The sequence below is a fragment of the Heptranchias perlo genome, chromosome 2 (assembly GCF_035084215.1).
Source record: "Heptranchias perlo isolate sHepPer1 chromosome 2, sHepPer1.hap1, whole genome shotgun sequence".
NCBI lineage: Eukaryota > Metazoa > Chordata > Chondrichthyes > Hexanchiformes > Hexanchidae > Heptranchias > Heptranchias perlo.
The window spans coordinates 160,729,429-160,749,649 of record NC_090326.1 but is presented as its reverse complement, the minus strand read 5'-3'; the positions used below and the strand labels follow the sequence as shown (position 1 = coordinate 160,749,649).

Genomic DNA, 20,221 nt, shown 5'->3' with positions numbered 1-20,221 from the left:
TCCCCCTCACCCCAACATCCCCAACACCCCAACTCGAGCATGATCGGTGCCATTTAATTAGTGACAATGTTGGGTTCAATACACAGTTAAGTTATGAATGAATTAGGTGTCTCAATGCAAAGGATGTATTTATATCGGCGCCAGAGAATTGAGTGCCCAGTGCCTGTAGATATTGAGTAAGCTGTCATTTCATTAACCATATGGTGTCCAAATTGCCTTTCGGATCTATATGGAGAAACAGAATTGATAATTTTCTCTTCACCCATTGATGCAGTGCAGTGCACACTGTGATTGAGGCCAGGGTAGGATGCGAATGCTTCGCTCCTGCCTCTCTGACTTCAGTTTTGGCAGCGTGCCCGCTTGGCTCTAGGCAATGCTCATGCCCCTGGGTCGGTTGGCAGTTGAGCCAGTTTACCAGGGGCTCGAGCTCGCAATCTGGCCTGGCGCTCACTCCAGTGCACGAACTGAGGGGCTGCCTCTTTGTCAAGAGGTGTTCTCCTCCGGTTGAGATGGCAAACCGAGGTCCTATGTATTGGCTTCAGGCTGAGAGAGAGAAGGAGCAGAGAGGGAGGGGGGAGGAAAGGGACGGGAGTATAGAAGGAGGGGGAGGGGGAGAGGGACAAGAGGAGAGGGAAGGAGGGGGCAGAAAGAGGGGAGGGAATGAGAAGGAAGGTGGTGTTTTAAACAAGATAGCCTGGTCTTCAGTTGCTTTTATTCACAGAGATCCACATTACCCCCACACCACACCCTAGGTCAGCTCGCTTATAAATGGACAATTGATACACACCACCTGAATACAATTAACACTAATTGATATAAATCACATGGATACAATTAACAGGTGGGAGGAGTGAAGTAAAGTAGCAGAGAATAGGAGGTGAGAAAGCGAGGAGAAGACGAGAATAAATGGGGGAGGGGGAGAGAAGACGGGGGAGGAGAAGACGGAGGAGTAGAGGTAAGGGAGAGAGGGAGGTGAGGAGTTGGGGAGAGACAGGAGACCAGGGGCAGTTTTCCTCAGTGGAGATGGGATGTCTACGCACAAATTTTGCCTCAACAAGGGGATTTCTGCTTCTGCGTGGCGGGGGATACGAGGGGTGGAGAGAGAGGAGGATGTCGGGTTCTTTCCTCATCGGTGGTGTGAAATCCTAATACTTCTTTATTGAGTTTAGTGAGTGTTGCTTTGTTTTTATAAGGAAATCAAGGAGATTTCTTTTATAAGGCAGTATTCCTAAATTTAACTTTTTCATTTCCTTATCAGTTCAAAGATCTTTTATATTAAGGATATTCTTTGTAACAGAACCGTTTTTAATCTTTCGCTCACATGCATGGTTGCAAAGGTGGGTTCCTAAATTTTGCTTTAGGCAGCCGTGTCACATGATGACATGTCACATCACATAACATTATGTTACATAAGAAACATTACATTATGTCGCATACGGTTATGTTACATTACACTGTGTGATATAACGGTATTGCACATAATGTTGTCCTCGCTGTGCCACCTACAGGTGCAATTCCTTTGGATTGTTGCCACCAAGCAATGTTTTTAGTACACAACTGTTAGAGATGGTTAGAACGGTCACCTGTTTGGTAAAGACGTTAACGCCTCACACTGACTCATGTCATTGCCTCTCTCTCAAGTAACTGTTGGTACATGTTCCACCCCTCTTGGGTTTGCATATGCTGGAGGAATTGGCGCTTAAATCAGATTCATTGGTGCCATTGCATGTGTCACAGTGGTCAGTCAGTGTGTGATGACCCCTGGGCTTTCTGGAGATAGAGTGCACACTAACATGACTCCACTATTCTCCCATTCTCACTTCTGTGATTATCTTCAATATATTATTGGTCTTCGAAACGATAGGAATCTTCCAGCATCTTCAACAATGACGTAAATGTTAACACACTGTGTCCTCAGCCTCCATATGCTTATCTTCTTTTCAATCAGGTTATTTTATAATATCTTTATTAAGCCCAAGCATAATATGTGAAATTTGCCTTTTCTGAATGTGCAAGTATTGAGAACCTTGATCAAAAGTCCTGTGCATAACTTATATCCCTCTCTAACTGTTACTCCTGGGTCTCCTTATGTACCTACACCCACATTAAATTTTATTTGCCTTGCGTCTGCCCAATTGCATAAATAGTCCAAATCCTTTTTCTGCATCCCCATTTTTACATCAGTAGCCAAAATAATTAAAAAGGTTAATGGAATATTGGCCTTTATCTCAAGTGGGCTGGGATACAAGGGGGTGGAAGTTATGTTACAAGAGCAGGTCAGAGGCTGGGTATTCTGCGGTGAGTGACTCACCTCCTGACTCCCCAAAGCCTTTCCACCATCTACAAGGCACAAGTCAGGAGTGTGATGGAATACTCTCCACTTGCCTGGATGAGTGCAGCTCCAACAACACTCAAGAAGCTCGACACCATCCAGGACAAAGCAGCCGCTTGATTGGCACCCCATCCACCACCTTAAACATTCACTCCCTCCACCACCGCCGCACCGTGGCTGCAGTGTGTACCATCCACAGGATGCCCTGCAGCAACTCGCCAAGGCTTCTTCGACAGCACCTCCCAAACCTGCGACCTCTACCACCTAGAAGGACAAGGGCAGCAGGCACATGGGAACAACACCACCTGCACGTTCCCCTCCAACTTGGAAATATATCGCCGTTCCTTCATCGTCGCTGGGTCAAAATCCTGGAACTCCCTTCCTAACAACATTGTGGGAGAACCTTCACCACATGGACTGCAGCGGTTCAAGAAGGCGGTTCACCACCACCTTCTCAAGGGTAATTAGGGATGGGCAATAAATGCCGGCCTCGCCAGCGATGCCCACATCCCATGAATGAATTAAAAGAAACAATCGGAATCCCAACTGTAACCTTTATGGGACTGCACCCATTCCAGTCCGACATTTTACTTGTCAAAAATACAGTCTGTTTCTTGTTTTTAACCAGTTTCCTAAGCAGTCTCATGTTCTACCCTGCATTCTTGTAGCCTTTAATTAATTAATTAATTAATTAGGTCATTTAGTGGGGTTTGGCATCACCATGTTTAAGTCTCTAAATAAAGCGACTGAGAAATGCACATAGAGTTTCTACTTAATATAAGAACAGGAAATGCTGGAAATACTCAGCAAGTGAGGCAGCATCTGTGGTGAAAGAAACAGAGTTAACGTTTCAGGTCGATAACCCTTCGTCAGAACTAACATTAGGTCATCAACCTGAAACGTTAACTCTGTTTTTCTCTCCACTTGCTGAATATTTCCAGCATTTTCTGCTTTTATTTCAGATTTCCAGCATCCGGGGTATTTTGCTTTTTGGTTTCGAGTTTCTATTTACTCGAAAGGTTGTATACACTCTCGCCCCGCAGAGATACATCCCACTTACCTGAGCCCAGAGAGCTCAGACACAGATTCGGAACAGTTGAGGGTCAGGGAATCGTTGAATGAGTGCAGGAGAGCTGCTGGAGTTTAACCAGCTAAAACCACGCAACACAGAGCCCTGATAAACTTCATGCTGTGTATCCTAATTAAAACCTAACCCTAAATGTTGGGACATTGGCTCGAAAGCTTAGCTGGAGCTGAGTGTAAAGAACCCCAGCCCCTCAGTGACAAGTCCCATTAATGCGCTAGGCTGGCTGGTTAATCCTCAGGAGTATTATGGACTACCTCAACCCTGCCTTGTTGAGTTATTGGACTGTACTAGGTCCCCTGAATAATCCACTAACATCACGATATCATCTGTGAAAAACAAACGCATGTTTTTGTCAGGCAATCTGAGATGTTTCTTTATGATGAAGGTGTTGAATAGGATAGGTAACAGTGGACAACCTCTTCTCACTCCTCGTTCAAGAGGAATGGGTTTGGTGAGTCTTCCATTTATCCTTACACAGACCTTGGATCGGATAACTGCTGCGGTTTTCCAATGTGCACAAGGCCCCATTGCTGGCACGGCCTTCGAAAATTCTGCCTGTCGGCCAAGGGCAACCTTACGTGGAACCAGACATATTCCTGGCTCTGCGATGGGGCCGCTTGGCTCTGCGATGGGACCACTTGGCTCTGTGATGGGACTGCTTGGCTCTGCGATGGGCCCACTTGGCTCTGTGATGGAATTGCTTGGCTCTGCGATGGGCCCACTTGGCTCTGCGATGGGCCCACTTGGCTCTGCGATGGGACCGCTTGGCTCTGCGATGGGCCCGCTTGGCTCTGCGATGGGCCCGCTTGGCTCTATGATGGGGCCGCTTGGCTCTGCGATGGTGCCGCGTGGCTCTGCGATGGGGCCGCTTGGCTCTGCGATGGGATCGCTTGGCTCTGCGATGGGCCCGCTTGGCTCTGCGATGGGCCCGCTTGGCTCTGCGATGGGGCCGCTTGGCTCTGCGATGGGCGCACTTGGCTCTGTGATGGGCGCACTTGGCTCTGTGATGGGATCGCTTGGCTCTGTGATGGGACTGCTTGGCTCTGCGATGGGACCGCTTGGCTCTGCGATGGGACCACTATTTCTGCGTTGGGACCGCTTGCTCTGCGATGAGTCCACTTGCATTTACATAGCGCCTTTAACCTGTGAGAAGGTGACCAAGTTTCCAATAATCCATCGTTGTTTCTATCTTGGGGCTCCCTGGACTGAGCAAATGTTTACCCGAGGGCCGATAATGGATGTGAGCAGGGAATCAAGCCAGAGCCACAGGTGGGCTGTAATTACATTGATTCACTGTATGAGTCCCACTCTTCATGGATTTTAATCAGTAGGATGCAACGTATTGTTACAAAAATAGAAAACGCTGGAAATAAACAACAGCTTCTGAAAAGGGAAGAGACAGGTTAATGTTTTGGGGTGAAGACGCATCATCATTTATCTGTCATTTCTCTTTCAGATGCTTAATGAGCAGATGTGCATTTGCAGCAATTGCTTTGATTTACTTCGGATTTCAATTACTTGTGTTTTTTTTCTCCTCTTTGTTGTAAGCCTGTTTTGGGTTATTGTTCATGCTCCTGGGGACCCTGAGCTTGATGCTTGGGTGGGTTGGCTCTGCTGGATGCTTATTTTATGGCAGACAACTGGTTTAGCCATTCGTCGCCAGATCTGGCTGGGCCACATAAAACACGATCGGATCCTGCTCTCCTCTGCCAAAACTGCTCACTATTCCGGGATCATCCTGGAATGCAAAGCCTCTTCTCCATGACAATTCGTCTTCTTAAACCCCTCTCCCCTGCATCCTCCACCCTCACCTCCAACAATAAATGCGAGGAGCTCATGGACTTCTTTGTTACTAAGATTGAGACCATCCATTCAGTTGCTTTTGCCGTTTCCCTCCCTTCCCCTAGCCCACCAAGCCAAGGTTCCCCCCTGCCCTAGCCCTGAACTCACATCTTTCTCTAGTTTCTCTCCTACCTCCCCTCATGCCCTCTCCGAGCTCATCTTGTCCATGAGATCCATCTCCTGCTCCCTCGACCCTTTTCCCACCAAACTGCTGATCACCCAACTTCCCTTCCAGGCTCCCATGTTAGCTGATATTGTTAATGGTTCCCTCTCCTCAGGTATTGTCCCCTTCCCTTCAAATCTGCCGTCAACACCCCCCCCATCAAAAAAAACACCCTTGACCCCTCTGGCCTTGCAAACTACCGCCCCATCTCCAAACTCCCTTTCTTCTCCAAAGTCCTTGAACGTGTTGTCCCCTCCCAAATCTGTGCCCATCATTCTCACAACTCCATGTTTGAACCCCCTCCAATCAGGTTTCCGCCCCTACCACAGTACTGAAACGGCCCTTATCAAAGTCACAAATGACATCCTATGTGACTGTGACTGTGGTAAACTATCCCTCCTCATCCTTCTCGAACTGTCTGCAGCCTTTGACACAGTTGACCACACCATCGTCCTCCAACGCCTATCCTCTGACATCCAGCTGGGTGGGATTGCCCTCTCCTGGTTCCATTCCTATCAAACCAGTTCTGATGATACTCAGCTCTACCTCACCTCTGCCTCTCTTGCACCCTCCACTGTCTCTGATTTGTCACACTGCTTGTCCGACATCCTGGATTAGCAGAAAATTCCTCCAACTAAATATTGGGAAGACCAAAGCCATTGTCTTTGGTCCCCACCACAAACTCCGTTCCCTATCCACCAACTCCATCCCTCTCCCTGGCCACTGTCTGAGCCTGAACCAGACTGTTTGCAACCTTGGCATTCTATTTGACCGTGAGGTGAGCTCTGACCCCATAATCCCCTCCATCACCAAGACCACTTACTTCCACCTCCGTAACATCTCCTGTCTCTGCCCCTGCCTCATCTTATCTGCTGCTGAAACTCTCATCCATGCCCTTGTTACCTCTAGACTGGACTATTCCAATGCTCACCTGGCCGTCCTCCCATCTTCCACCCTCCATAAACTTGAGCTCATCCAAAACTCTGCTGCCCGTATCCTAACTCGCGGCAAGTCCCGTTCACCCATCACCCCTGTGCTCGTTGACCTACATTGGCTCCCTGTCCGGCAACACCTTGATTTTAAAATTCTCATCCTTGTTTACAAATCCCTCCATAGCTTCCCCCTCCCTATCTCTGTAACCTCCTCCAGCCTTACAAGCCTCCAAGATCTCTGCGCTCCTCTGATTCTGGCCTCTTGCGCATCCCCGATTTTAATTGCTCCACCATTTGGCGGCCGTGCCTTCAGCTGCCTAGGCCCTAAGCTCTGGAATTCCCTCCCTAAAACTCTCCGCCTCTCCACCTCTCTCTCCTCCTTTAAGATGCTCCTTAAAACCTATCTCTTTGACCAAGCTTTTGGTTACCTGTCTTAGTATCGCCTTATGTGGCTCAATATCAAATTTTGTTTGATTATGCTCCTTGAAGCACCTTGGGATGTTTTACTACGTTAAAGGCACGATATAAATGCAAGCTGTTGTTGTTAACATTTTCCATGTTGGATTGAGACAGCATTTCAAATGGAGAGGGTTTTAAGGCTGTTATGATTCGTTTAATAAAATTTCATGTCACGATTTGCACTTGATGAAAGAAATCTAACACTTTGCAAGAAGGGGCAATTCAAGAGAACGCTTTTCTACCCAGGACCCCTTTGTAAGAGAACATCTCTCCGCCTGGGACCCCTTTGTAAGAGAACATCTCTCCGCCTAGGACCCCTTTGTAAGAGAACATCTCTCCGCCTAGGACCCCTTTGTAAGAGAACATCTCTCCGCCTAGGACCCCTTTGTAAGAGAACATCTCTCCGCCTAGGACCCCTTTGTAAGAGAACATCTCTCCGCCTAGGACCCCTTTGTAAGAGAACATCTCTCCGCCTAGGACCCCTTTGTAAGAGAACATCTCTCCACCTAGGACCCCGTTGTAAGAGAACATCTCTCCACCTAGGACCCCTTTGTAAGAGAACATCTCTCCGCCTAGGACCCCTTTGTAAGAGAACACCTCTCCACCTAGGACCCCTTTGTAGTGGAACATCTCTCCGCCTAGGACCCCTTTGTAAGAGAACACCTCTCCACCTAGGACCCCTTTGTAAGAGAACATCTCTCCGCCTAGGACCCCTTTGTAGTGGAACATCTCTCCGCCTAGGACCCCTTTGTAACAGAACATCTCTCTGCCTAGGACCCCTTTGTAAGAGAACATCTCTCCACCTAGGACCCCTTTGTAAGAGAACATCTCTCCACCCAGGACCCCTTTGTAAGAGAACATCTCTCTGCCTAGGACCCCTTTGTAAGAGTACATCTCTCCACCTAGGACCCCTTTGTAAGAGAACATCTCTCTGCCTAGGACCCCTTTGTTAGAGAACATCTCTCCACCTAGGACCCCTTTGTAAGAGAACATCTCTCCGCCTAGGACCCCTTTGTAAGAGAACATCTCTCCGCCTAGGACCCCTTTGTAAGAGAACATCTCTCCGCCTAGGACCCCTTTGTAAGAGAACATCTCTCCACCTAGGGCCCCTTTGTAAGAGAACATCTCTCCACCTAGGGCCCCTTTGTAAGAGAACATCTCTCCACCTAGGACCCCTTTGTAAGAGAACATCTCTCCACCTAGGACCCCTTTGTAAGAGAACATCTCTCTGCCTAGGACCCCTTTGTAAGAGAACATCTCTCTGCCTAGGACCCCTTTGTAAGGAGGCACCATTCAACTGTGGGTTTCTTTGTAAGAAGCTGCCATTTGATGTTGAGCTTCCTTTGCAAGATAGCTCACATTCAGATTTGGGTTTCTCTGTAAGATGGTGTACTTCAACCTTGGGATCTTTGGTAAGAAACCACCTTTCCACCTTGGGCCCCTTCGTAAGATGGTTTCATTTGACCTAGGGCTCCTTTTTATGATAGTGTCATTAGAGCTTGGGATCTTTTGTAAGAGCTTTGGCTCTTGTAAGATGATGTCATGTGACCTTGGGGCTGCTTTGTAAGAAGGACTCTTCAATCTTTACCCCACTTCCTGCTGAGAACCAAGGATTGGTCAACTTGCCCTAATAGGACTCGAGGGACAAAAAGAAATGCCAACAATGCTGTAATTCTGAAGCAAAAGCAGAAAACTTTCAAAATACACAGCACGCCATCCAGACTCTGACAGAGAAAGGATCACAAGATAGATGTGGACGAGAAAAGCCAAATGGCTCGTCTTTAGCTCATTCATCAAGCTGCATCACGTTACATTGAAACTACAACACAGAAACAGGCCATTTGGCCCAACTGGTCTGTGTCGGTGTTTATGCTCCACATTCCCTACTTCGTCTAACTGTATCAGCATACTTATCTATCTTCCTTTTAAATGCATCTATGCTCCTTGTGGTAGTGAGTTCCACATTCTCACCACTGTCTGGGTAAAGAAGTTTCTCCTGAACTCACTGTTGGATTTATTAGCGACTATTTTATATTTATGACCTCTAGTTTTGGACTTTCCCACAAGTGGAAACATTTTCTCTACGTCTACCTGATCAAACCATTACATTATCTTAAAGGCCTCCATCAGATCACGCCTCAACCTTCTCTTTTCTCGAGAAAAGAGCCCCAGCCTGTTCAGCCTTTCCTGATAAGTATATCCTCTCAGTTCTGGTATCATCCTTGAAAATCTTTTTTTGCACCCTCTCCAATGCCTCTATATCCTTTTTATAATCTGCAGACCAGAACTGTGCACAGTACTCCAAGTGTGGTCATGTATAAGATATTGAGCAGCATAGATAAAATTAATTTGCGGAGCTATGGGGTAAGAGTGTGAGTAATCAGATAGCTCTTTCAAAGGGTCAGTGCAGGCATGGTGGGCAGAATATCCCTTGTATAATATGGAGACCAGAACTGTTCACAGTACTCCTAGTGTGTTCTAACCATGGTTCTATACAAGTTTAACATAACTTCTCTGATTTTCAGTTCTATCCCGCTAGAAATGAACCCCAGTGCTTGATTTGCTTTTTTTATGGCCTTATTAACCTGCGTCGCTACTTTTAGTGATTTGTGTATCTGTAACCCTAGATCCCTTTGCTCCTTTATCCCTTTAGACTGTTATTATCCAAGCAGTAAGCTTATTCTTCCTACCAAAATGCACCATCTCACACTTATTGATATTGAGTTTGACTTATAGGGAGAGGTACAGGTTTATAGCTCCTTGAAAGTGGAGTCACAGGTGGATAGGGTGGTGAAGAAGGCATTCAGCATGCTTGGTTCCATTGGTCAGAACATTGAATACAGGAGTTGGGGTGTCTTGTTGAAGTTGTACAAGACATTAGTAAGGCCACACTTGGAATACTGTGTACAGTTCTGGTCACTCTATTATAGAAAGGATATTATTAAACTAGAAAGAGTGCAGAAAAGATTTACTAGGATGCTACCGGGACTTGATGGTTTGACTTATAGGGAGAGGTTGGATAGACTGAGACTTTTTTCCCTGGAGAGTAGGAGGTTTAGGGGTGATCTTATAGAAGTCTATAAAATAATGAGGGGCATAGATAAGGTAGATAGTCAAAATCTTTTCCCAAAGATAGGGGAGTCTATAACGAGGGGACATAGATTTAAGGTGAGAGGGGAGAGATACAAAAGGGTCCAGAGGGGCAATTTTTTCACTCAAAGGGTGGTGAGTGTCTGGAACGAGCTGCCAGGGGCAGTAGTAGAGGCGGGTACAATTTTGTCTTTTAAAAAGCATTTGGACAGTTACATGGGTAAGATGGGTATAGAGGGATATGGGCCAAGTGCAGGCAATTGGGACTAGCTTAGTGGTATAAACTGGGCGACATGGACATGTTGGGCCGAAGGGCCTGTTTCCATGTTGTAAACTTCTATGATTCTATGATTCTATGAAATTAATTTGCCAATTACACACCCATTCTACAAGTTTATTAATATCCTCTTGCATTTTGACACATTCTTCCTTTGTATTAACCACCCCCCACCCCCAATTTGGTGTCGTCCACAAGTTTTGAAATTGTACTTCCGATTCCTGAATCCAAATCGTTAATGTAAATTGTGCACAACAGTGGTCCCAGCACTGATCCTTGTGGAACACCACCTCCCACCTTTTGCCAGTCTGAGTAACTAACCATAACTCCTACTCTCTATTTTCTGTTTTGTGGCCAACTTGCTACCCATTCTGCTACCTGTCCCATGACTCCACATGTTCTGACCTTAGTCATGAGTCTGCACTAAGATACAACCTTGTCGAAGGCCTTTTGAAAATCCAAACATATTAGATTTACTGCATTGCCCTTGTCTACCCATTCTGTTACTACTTCAAAGAATTCAATAAGGTTGATCAAGCATGACTTTCCCTTCTGAAATCTGTGCTGACTATTCTTTATTATATTTCCGTTCTCTAGATTTTTTTTATTACATCTTTCAGTAAAGATTCCATTATTTTTCCTACCACTGACGTTAAGCTAACTGATCTATAGTTCCCTGGACTTGTTCTATCTCCCTTTTTAAATATAGAAATCAAATTAACTGTCCGCCAGTCCTCTGGCACCATTCCCTTTTCTAATGAATTTTTATATATATGTAATAGTGCCTCTGCTATCTCTTCTCTAACTTTTTAATATGTGTGGATGCAATCCATCTGGACCAGGGGTTTTATCCTCTCTAAGTTTGATTAGTTTATCAATTATCTCCCCCCTTTCTATCTTAAATGATTTTATATCTTTTTTGATCTCTTCTTCTAATGTCATGCCCACCTTGTTAGTCTCCCAGGTAAATACTGAGGCAAAGTAACCATTCAATATTTCTGCCATTTCGCTGACATTACCTGTGAGTTTATCTTGTGTATCCCTGAGTGGCCCTATCCCTATCCTGATTTTTCTTTTGTTATTTACGTGTCTTGTAAAATATTATTTCTTTTTATATTCCTTGATAATTTAATTTTGTAGTTCCACTTTGCTTCCCTAATTGTTTTTTTTGATATCCTTCCTAACCTCTTCATATTCCATTGTGTCTTCCTCGTCTTTATTGTCTATGTACTTCGAGTATGCCTTTCTCTTTATCCAAGTAAAGCCTGCAGTCCCTCCCATCGCAGCATCCAATTGTTTCCTCGATGATTCCAGACTCTCTGGCCCTGATATTAACGGGGAGGCGAGAAGGATGTGGGAGAGCCCGCTAATGGACGAGGAACACGGCGAGGCCAGGGAGGTGGACACCCTGCCGAACTTAACGGCAGGGCCTCATTTAAATAAATATGTGCAGACTCTGATTGACAGCCTGGCCGGCCGGGAGCCTCGTCCAGAGCCTGCATCGTCACCCCATAAATATTTCGGTGGCCAGGAAGGCGACAGGTTGGGGTTGGGTTGCTAGATTCCCATATTTCCCTGACCCCCCCCCCTTCCCCACCCCCCGGTCAGGAGGGGATTAAAATCGAGGCCTTTGTCTCCACGTGGTTCTACCCAAAAATCCATTCTTCGGGTTAGAAATTTATCTTGCGTGGTAGCACAAAACAGGCAAGTATGTTATCAGTTGCCTGCTATACTCCCTGCTCGATATTTAGTTGCATATAACGGGCGACTCATTTTGCAGTACCCGCCAAGGCTAATTCCGACCCCTGTGAGCTGGTTGTTCATTCTGTGAAGAGGAATTTCCTGACGTCTGTCCGAAATTTGCCTTTTGCTATTTGCCCTCTTGATCCTTTGTTACAATGTAGTTTACAGTAATGTTGCAGACCTACATTTTACGTACCGTTTCCCAGCTTATAAAGCTCTATAAGATCAACTCTCCGAAGGCCGAAAAGGCCAAGTTTCCCCAAAACTCAATTCCTCCGACAGTAGAGAGCAGTCTTGTGACTCTTCAATTTACCATCTCGGGGTTTCACTCTCTTGAGGACCAGAACTAGACAACGTACTCGAGGTGTAGTCACTAGAGCACCATATGGTATCAGCGTTCTGTTTCCTGTGTTGATTGCTCCTCTTGTGATTGGATATGTTGAGCTTTACTTATGGACGGAACCAAAAGTCACATGCACACACAAGCACAGACAGGGCATCGTAACAGTAACAACAATAACTTGCATTTATACAGCGCCTTTAACGTAGTAAAGTGTCCCAAGGCGCTTCAAAGGAGTGTTAGTAGACAAAATTTGACACCAAACCACATAAGGAGATATTAGGACAGGAGATCAAAAGCTTGGTCAAAGAACTAGGACGGCCGCCAATGGAGGGATAATGGAAATCGGGGATGCACAAGAGGCCAGAAGTGGAGGAATGCAGGTTTCTCTGAGGATTGTAGGTTTGGAAGATAGAGAGGGGGCGATGCCATGGAGGTAAATCCTTAACAGGCCTCAACAAACAAATGATAGGTAATAAAAGGTAATGGTGTCATCGAACAGGGCAGTGTGATGCAGGGTAGAAGGTATGACTATGATGTCCCTCGTTTCGTCAATATAAGAAAGAAAGACTTTCATTTATACAGCAGATTTCACAACCTCAGGTCCCACAAACAGTAATGTGTTAAAGATCAGATAATCTGTTTTAGTGATGTTGGTTGAGTGATAAATATTGGCCCAGGACACCAGGAAGGAATCCACTGCTCTTCTTCAAAAAGTGGCCACGGGATCTTTTACATCCACCTGAGAGGGCAGACAGGGCCTCAGTTTAGCATCTCACCCGAAAGAAGGCACCTCCATAGAAACATAGGAGCAGGCCATTCGGCCCTTCGAGCCTGCTCCACCATTCAGTATAATCATGGCTGATCCTCTATTTCAATACCATATTCCCGCTCTCTCCCCATACCCCTTGATGCCTTTTGTGTCTAGAAATCTATCTCCTTCTTAAATATTGTAAACAATTTTACAACACCAAGTTATAGTCCAGCAATTTTATTTTAAACTCACTTCTTAAATATATTCAGGGACTTGGCCTCCACAGCCTTCTGTGGTAGAGAATTCCACAGGTTCACCACCCTCTGAGTGAAGAAATTTCTCCTCATCTCAGTCCTAAATGTCCTATCCCGTAATCTGAGAATGTGACCCCTCGTTCTGGACCCCCCAGCCAGGGGAAACATCCTCCCTGCATCCAGTCTGTCTAGCCCTGTCAGAATTTTATACGTTTCAATGAGATCCCCTTTCATTCTTCTAAACTCGAGTGAATACAGGCCTAGTCGACCCAATCTCTCCTCATACGACAGTCCTGCCATCCCAGGAATCAGTCTGGTGAACCTTTGCTGCACTCCCTCTATGGCAAGTACATCCTTTCTTAGGAAAGGAGACCAAATCTGCACACAATATTCCAGGTTTGGTCTCACCAAGGCCCTTTATAACTGCAGTAAGACATCCTTGGTCCTGTACTCAAATCCTCTTGCAATGAAGGCCAACATACCATTTGCCTTCCTAACTGCTTGCTGCACCTGCATGTTTGCTTTCAGTGACTGGTGTACAAGGACACCCAGGTCCCTTTGTACATCAACATTTCCCAATCTATCACCATTTAAATAATACTCTGCCTTTCTGTTTTTCCATCTGAAGTGGATAACTTCACATTTATTCACATTATACCACATCTGCCATGTATTTGCCCACTCACTCAACTTGTCTAAATCACCTTGAAGCCTCTTTGCATCCTCCTCACAACTCACAATCCCACCTAATTTTGTGTCGTCAGCAAAATTGGAAATATTGCATTTGGTTCCCTCATCCAAATCATTGATATATATTGTGAATAGCTGGGGCCCAAGCACTGATCCCTGCGGTACCCCACTAGTCACTGCCTGCCACCCCAAAAAAGACCCAATTATACATACTCACTGTTTCTTGTCTATTAACCAATTTTCAATCCATGCCAGTATATTACCACCAATCCCATGTGCTTTAATTTTGCACACTAACCTCTTATGTGGGCCTTTATCAAAGGGCTTCTGAAAATCCAAATCCACCACATCCACTGGTTCTCCCTTATCTATTCTACTAGTTACATCCTCAAAAAACTCCAGTAGGTTTGTCAAACACAATTTCCCTTTCATAAATCCATGTTGACTTTGTCTAATATTGTTGCTATTTTCTAAGTGTCCTGTTATCACATCCTTTATAATAGACTCTAGCATTTTCCCTACTACTGATGTTAGGCTAACCAGTCTGTAGTTCCCTGTTTTCTCTCTCCCTCTTTTTTTTAAATGGTGGGGTTATATTTGCCACCCTCCAATCTGCAGGAACTGTTCTATAATCTATAGACAGTGAAGTGCTCCCTCAGTTTTAGCCTAGATCGTTGTGCTCAGGTCCCTGGTGTGAGGCTTGAACCCACAAGCTGGTGATTCAGAGGTGAGAGTGCTACCCACCAAGCCACGGCTGACACTTTGACAAAAGTGCTCCTTTGCTATCTTTCATAATGAGTTGATTGCTGGCCACTGACATCTCAGTGATGACTCAACAGTTCCGGCATCTGAAGCTGTGGCAGTAGGTGATAAGGAACAATTTTAAGCTAGGATCCGACAACATCAGAAAGAGATGTCTCTGAGCATAACTTATGGAAGTATATCTTATATTTTTATGCACCATGGGAGCAGATCAAGGGTTAGGAAGGACAAATTTAGGACAATAGTTCCTTACATGGAGGGTAACAGATGCAACAGTAGCCAGGAAGGGTGGTTTAAGGTAGGACAGGGTCCCTGGACCTAATTAAGGCGGAGTGTTTAAACTAATTTGGCAGGGGGTTGGGCACCAGGATGAAACATTAGAGAAGAGAAACAGAGTGCACAGAGGACTGGGAGGGACAAGCAGCAATAGAGTAAAGAATAGTTTCGAAATAGGAGGGATCAATCAGGGGACAAATGCAAGGCAGTCTAACACGAGATTGGAATGCATGTGTGTGAATGCACGTAATGTGGTAAATAGGGTTGGTGAGCTGCAGGCACAAGTCGCCATACGGGACCATGATATAGTGGCAATAACAGAGACCCGGCTCAAAGAAGGGGAGGATTGGGTACTTAATATTCCTGGATACAAGGTATTCAGGAAAGGTAGGGAAGGAGAGAAAGGAGGGGGGACAGTATTGATCAAAGAAACTATTGTAGCACTGGAAAGGGATGATGTAGTTGAGGGGACAAAGACAGAATCTATTTGGTTAGAATTAGGGAACAATAGATGAGCTATTACCCAACTGGGTGTACACTCTAGGCCACCAAATAGTGGGAAGGAGATAGAGGAGAACATTTGCAGGCAAATTACAGAAAGATGCAAGGACTATAGAGTAGTGATAATGGGGGACTTCAATTATCCCAATATAGACTGGGACAGTAAAAGTGTAAAGGGCAAAGAGGGGGAGTAACTCCTGAAATGTGTACAAGAGAACAGTATGTATCCAGCCCAAGCAGGAAGGAAACAGTGCTGGATCTAGTTCTGAGGAATGAAGTGGGGCAGGTGGAGCATGTTTCAGTGGGGGAGCATTTGGGAAACAGTGATCATAATATCATTAAGTTTAGAATAATAATGGAAAAGGACAAGGAACAATGAAATGTGAAAATGCTTAACTGGAGGAGAGCAAATTTCATTGAATTCAAAAGGGATCTTGCCCAGGTGGATTGGAATCAAAACTTGGCAGGCAAAACAGTAACTGAACAATGGGAGGCCTTCATGGAGGATTTGGCTCGGGTGCAGAATAGACACATCCCTACGAGGGGGAAAGGAAGGGCATCCAAAGCTAGAGCTCCCTGGATGACTAAAGATATAGAGATTAAAATAAAACAGAAGACGGAGGCTTATGACCAATGCAAGATTCAGAATACAGTTGAGAACCAGGCTGAATACAGAAAGTATAGAGGAGATATGAAAGAGGGAATAAGAGGGGCAAAGAGAGAGTATGAGAATAGATTAGCAGCGAACATAAAAAGGGAACCGGAAAATCTTTTATAAACATATAAATAGTAAAAGGGTCGTCAAAGTAAGGGTGGAACCGATTAGGGACAAAAAAGGAGATCTTGTGGAGGCAGAGGGCATAGCTGAGATACTAAATGAATACTTTGCATCTGTCTTCACTGGAGAAGAGGATGCTGCCATTGTAGAACTAAAGGAGGAGGTAGTAGTGATATTGGATAGGATAAAAATAGATAAAGAGGAGGTACTTAAAAGATTGGCAGTACTCAATTAGAAAAGTCACCCAGTCCGGATGGGATGAATCCTAGGTTACTGAGTGAAGTAAGGGTGGAAATTGCGGAGACTCTGGCCACAATCTTCCAATCCTCCTTAGATATGGGGATGGTGTCGGAGGACTGGAGAATTGCAAATGTTACACCCCTGTTCAAAAAAGGGGAGAGGGATAAACCCGACAATTACAGGCCTGTCAGCCTAATGTCATAAGAACATAAGAACATAAGAAATAGGAGCAGGAGTAGGCCAATCGGCCCCTCGAGTCTGCTCCGCCATTCAATAAGATCATGGCTGATCTGGTCCTAACCTCAAATCTAAATTCATGTCCAATTTCCTGCCTGCTCCCCGTAACCCCTAATTCCCTTTACTTCTAGGAAACTGTCTATTTCTGTTTTAAATTTATTTAATGATGTAGCTTCCACAGCTTCCTGGGGCAGTAAATTCCACAGACCTACTACCCTCTGAGTAAAGAAGTTTCTCCTCATCTCAGTTTTGAAAGAGCAGCCCCTTATTCTAAGATTATGCCCCCTAGTTCTAGTTTCACCCATCCTTGGGAACATCCTTACCGCATCCACCCGATCAAGCCCCTTCACAATCTGATATGTTTCAATAAGATCGCCTCTCATTCTTCTGAACTCCAATGAGTAGAGTCCCAATCTACTCAACCTCTCCTCATATGTCCACCTCCTCATCCCCAGGATTAACCGAGTGAACCTTCTTTGTACTGCCTCGAGAGCAAGTATGTCTTTTCTTAAGTATGGACACCAAAACTGTATGCAGTATTCCAGGTGCGGTCTCACCAATACCTTATATAACTGCAGCAATACCTCCCTGTTTTTATATTCTATCCCCCGAGCAATAAAAGCCAACATTCCGTTGGCCTTCTTGATCACCTGCTGCACCTGCAAACTAACTTTTTGATTTTCTTGCACGAGGACCCCCAGATCCCTTTGTACTGCAGTACTTTCCAGTTTCTCGCCATTGAGATAATAACTTGCTCTCCGATTTTTCCTGCCAAAGTGCAATAACCTCACATTTTCCAACATTGTATTGCATCTGCCAAATCTCCGCCCACTCACGCAGCCTGTCTATATCCCCTTGTAGGTTTTTTATGTCCTCCTCACTCTCTACTTTCCCTCCCATCTTTGTATCATCTGCAAACTTTGATATGTTACACTCGGTCCCCATCCAAATCGTTAATATAGATTGTAAAGAGTTGGGGACCCAGCACCGACCCCTGCGGAACACCACTGGCTACTGGTTGCCAGTCCGAGAATGTACCATTTATCCCAACTCTCTGCTTCCTGTTAGATAACCAATCCTCCACCCATGCCAGAATATTACCCCCAATGCAGTGATTCTTTATCTTGAGCAATAATCTTTTATGTGGCACCTTGTCGAATGCCTTCTGGAAGTCCAAATACACTACATCCACTGGTTCCCCTTTATCCACTCTGTACGTTATATCCTCAAAGAACTCAAGCAAATTTGTCAGACATGACTTCCCCTTCGTAAAGCATGCTGACTTTGTCCTATTAAATTATGTTTATCCAAATGTTCCGCTACTGTCTCCTTAATAATAGACTCCAAAATTTGACCCACCACAGATGTTAGGCTAACTGGTCTATAATTTCCAGCCTTCTGCCTACAACCCTTTTTAAATAACGGTGTTACATTAGCAGTTTTCCAATCTGCCGGGACCTTTGCCGAGTCCAGAGAATTTTGGAAAATTATTACCAAAGCATCCACAATCCCCACTGCCACTTCCCTCAAGACCCTCGGATGTAAGCCATCAGGTCCAGGGGATTTATCCGCCTTGAGTCCCATTAATTTACTGAGTACCAATTCCTTAGCGATTTTAATCGTATTTAGCTCCTCCCCCTCTAGAGCCCCCTGTTTGTCCAGTGTTGGGATATTCTTATTGTCCTCTACCGTAAAGACTGAAACAAAATATTTGTTCAGCATTTTTGCCATCTCCATGTTTCCCACCATTAATTTCCCGGTCTCATCCTCTAAGGGACCTACGTTTGCCTTAGCCACCCTTTTTCTTTTTATATAACTGTAGAAACTCTTGCCATCTGTTTTTATATTTTTTGCGAATTTATTTTCATAATCTATCTTCCCTTTCTTAATCAATCCTTTCGTTACTTTTTGCTGTCTTTTGAAGACTTCCCAATCTTCTATCCTCCCACTAAGTTTGGCTACCTTATATGTCCTTGTTTTTAGTCGGATACTATCCTTAATTTCTTTACTTAGCCACGGATGGCTGTCATTTCTTTTACACCCTTTTTTCCTCAGTGGAATATATATTTTTTGAAAGTTGTAGAATAACTCCTTAAACGAACACCACTGTTCATGTACCGTCTTACCCTTTAACCTATTTTCCCAGTCCACTTTAATCAATTCCGCTCTCATACCATCATAGTCTCCTTTATTCAAGCTCAGTACGCTTGTTTGAGAACCAACCTTCTCACCCTCTAATTGGATATGGAATGTAACCATGTTATGGTCACTCATTCCAAGGGGATCCTTAACTTGGACATTATTAATTAATCCTGGCTCATTACACAGGACCAGGTCCAAGGTGCTTGCCCCCTTGTAGGATCAGTTACATACTGCTCAAGAAATCCATCCCTAATACACTCAATAAACTCTTCCTCAAGGCTGCCCTGCCCAATTTGATTTGTCCAGTTAATATGATAGTTAAAATCCCCCATAATTATAGCTGTTCCCTTATTACATGCCCCGACTATTTCCTGATTAATACTTCTTCCAGCAGAGTTGCAACTATTAGGAGGCCTATATACTACGCCCACGAGTGTTTTTTTCCCCTTATTATTCCTTATCTCTACCCAAACTGTTTCATTATCCTGATCCTTTGTCCCAATATCTTTTCTCTGCATTACAGTGATTCCTTCCCTTATTAACATAGCCACCCCACCTCCCCTTCCTTCCTGCCTGTCCTTCCTGATTGTTAAATACCCTGGCATATTTAATTCCCAGTCGTTGTCACTCTGCAGCCATGTTTCTGTAATGGCCACAAGATCATACCCATACGTCGTTATTTGTGCCGTTAACTCGTCCATTTTGTTACGAATGCTACGTGCATTCAGATAAAGAACTTTCAAATATGTTTTGTGACACTTAGTTCCTGCTTTTTCCTTTTTTAACACTTTACCTTTTTCTCCATACCTTCTGTCCCTTCCTGATACGCTTTCCTCTGTCTCCCTGCTCAGGTTCCCAACCCCCTGCCACAGCTTTGATGCTGGGTTAATCGCCTTACGCCTTCTAGTTTTCATTTTATCTGTCGTGCCTAAAGTACACTTTCTTTCCGCTGCTCTACGCTTTTCCCTTTCACTTGTTCTTGAACAACTGTTTGTACTATTTGTATTGTAGAATTCCCCTGGGTCTTCCCCTCTCTTGCTGCTCTCAACTTTATTCCCTTCTGACTCCCCGCTCAGGTTCCCATCCCCCTGCCACTCTATTTTAAACCTTCCCCAACAGCACTAGCAAGCACCCCCGCGAGGACATTGGTCCCGGTCCTGCTCGGGTGTAACCCGTCACGCTTGTACAGGTCCCACCTTCCCCAGAACCGGTCCCAATGCCCCAGGAATCTAAATCCCTCCCTCCTACACCATCCCTGCAGCCACGCATTCATCTGGTCTATTCTCCTGTTCCTATACTCACTAGCACGTGGCACCGGTAGT

At 44.9% G+C, this 20,221-nt stretch overlaps 1 protein-coding gene across 1 annotated transcript in view; it reads left to right on the top strand.

Annotated features, from left to right (window-relative positions):
- Nucleotides 1-20,221, top strand: part of LOC137334602 (pituitary adenylate cyclase-activating polypeptide type I receptor-like) — a 231,867-nt gene that overhangs the window by 52,973 nt on the left and 158,673 nt on the right. The gene's annotated exons all lie outside the window — the stretch shown is intronic.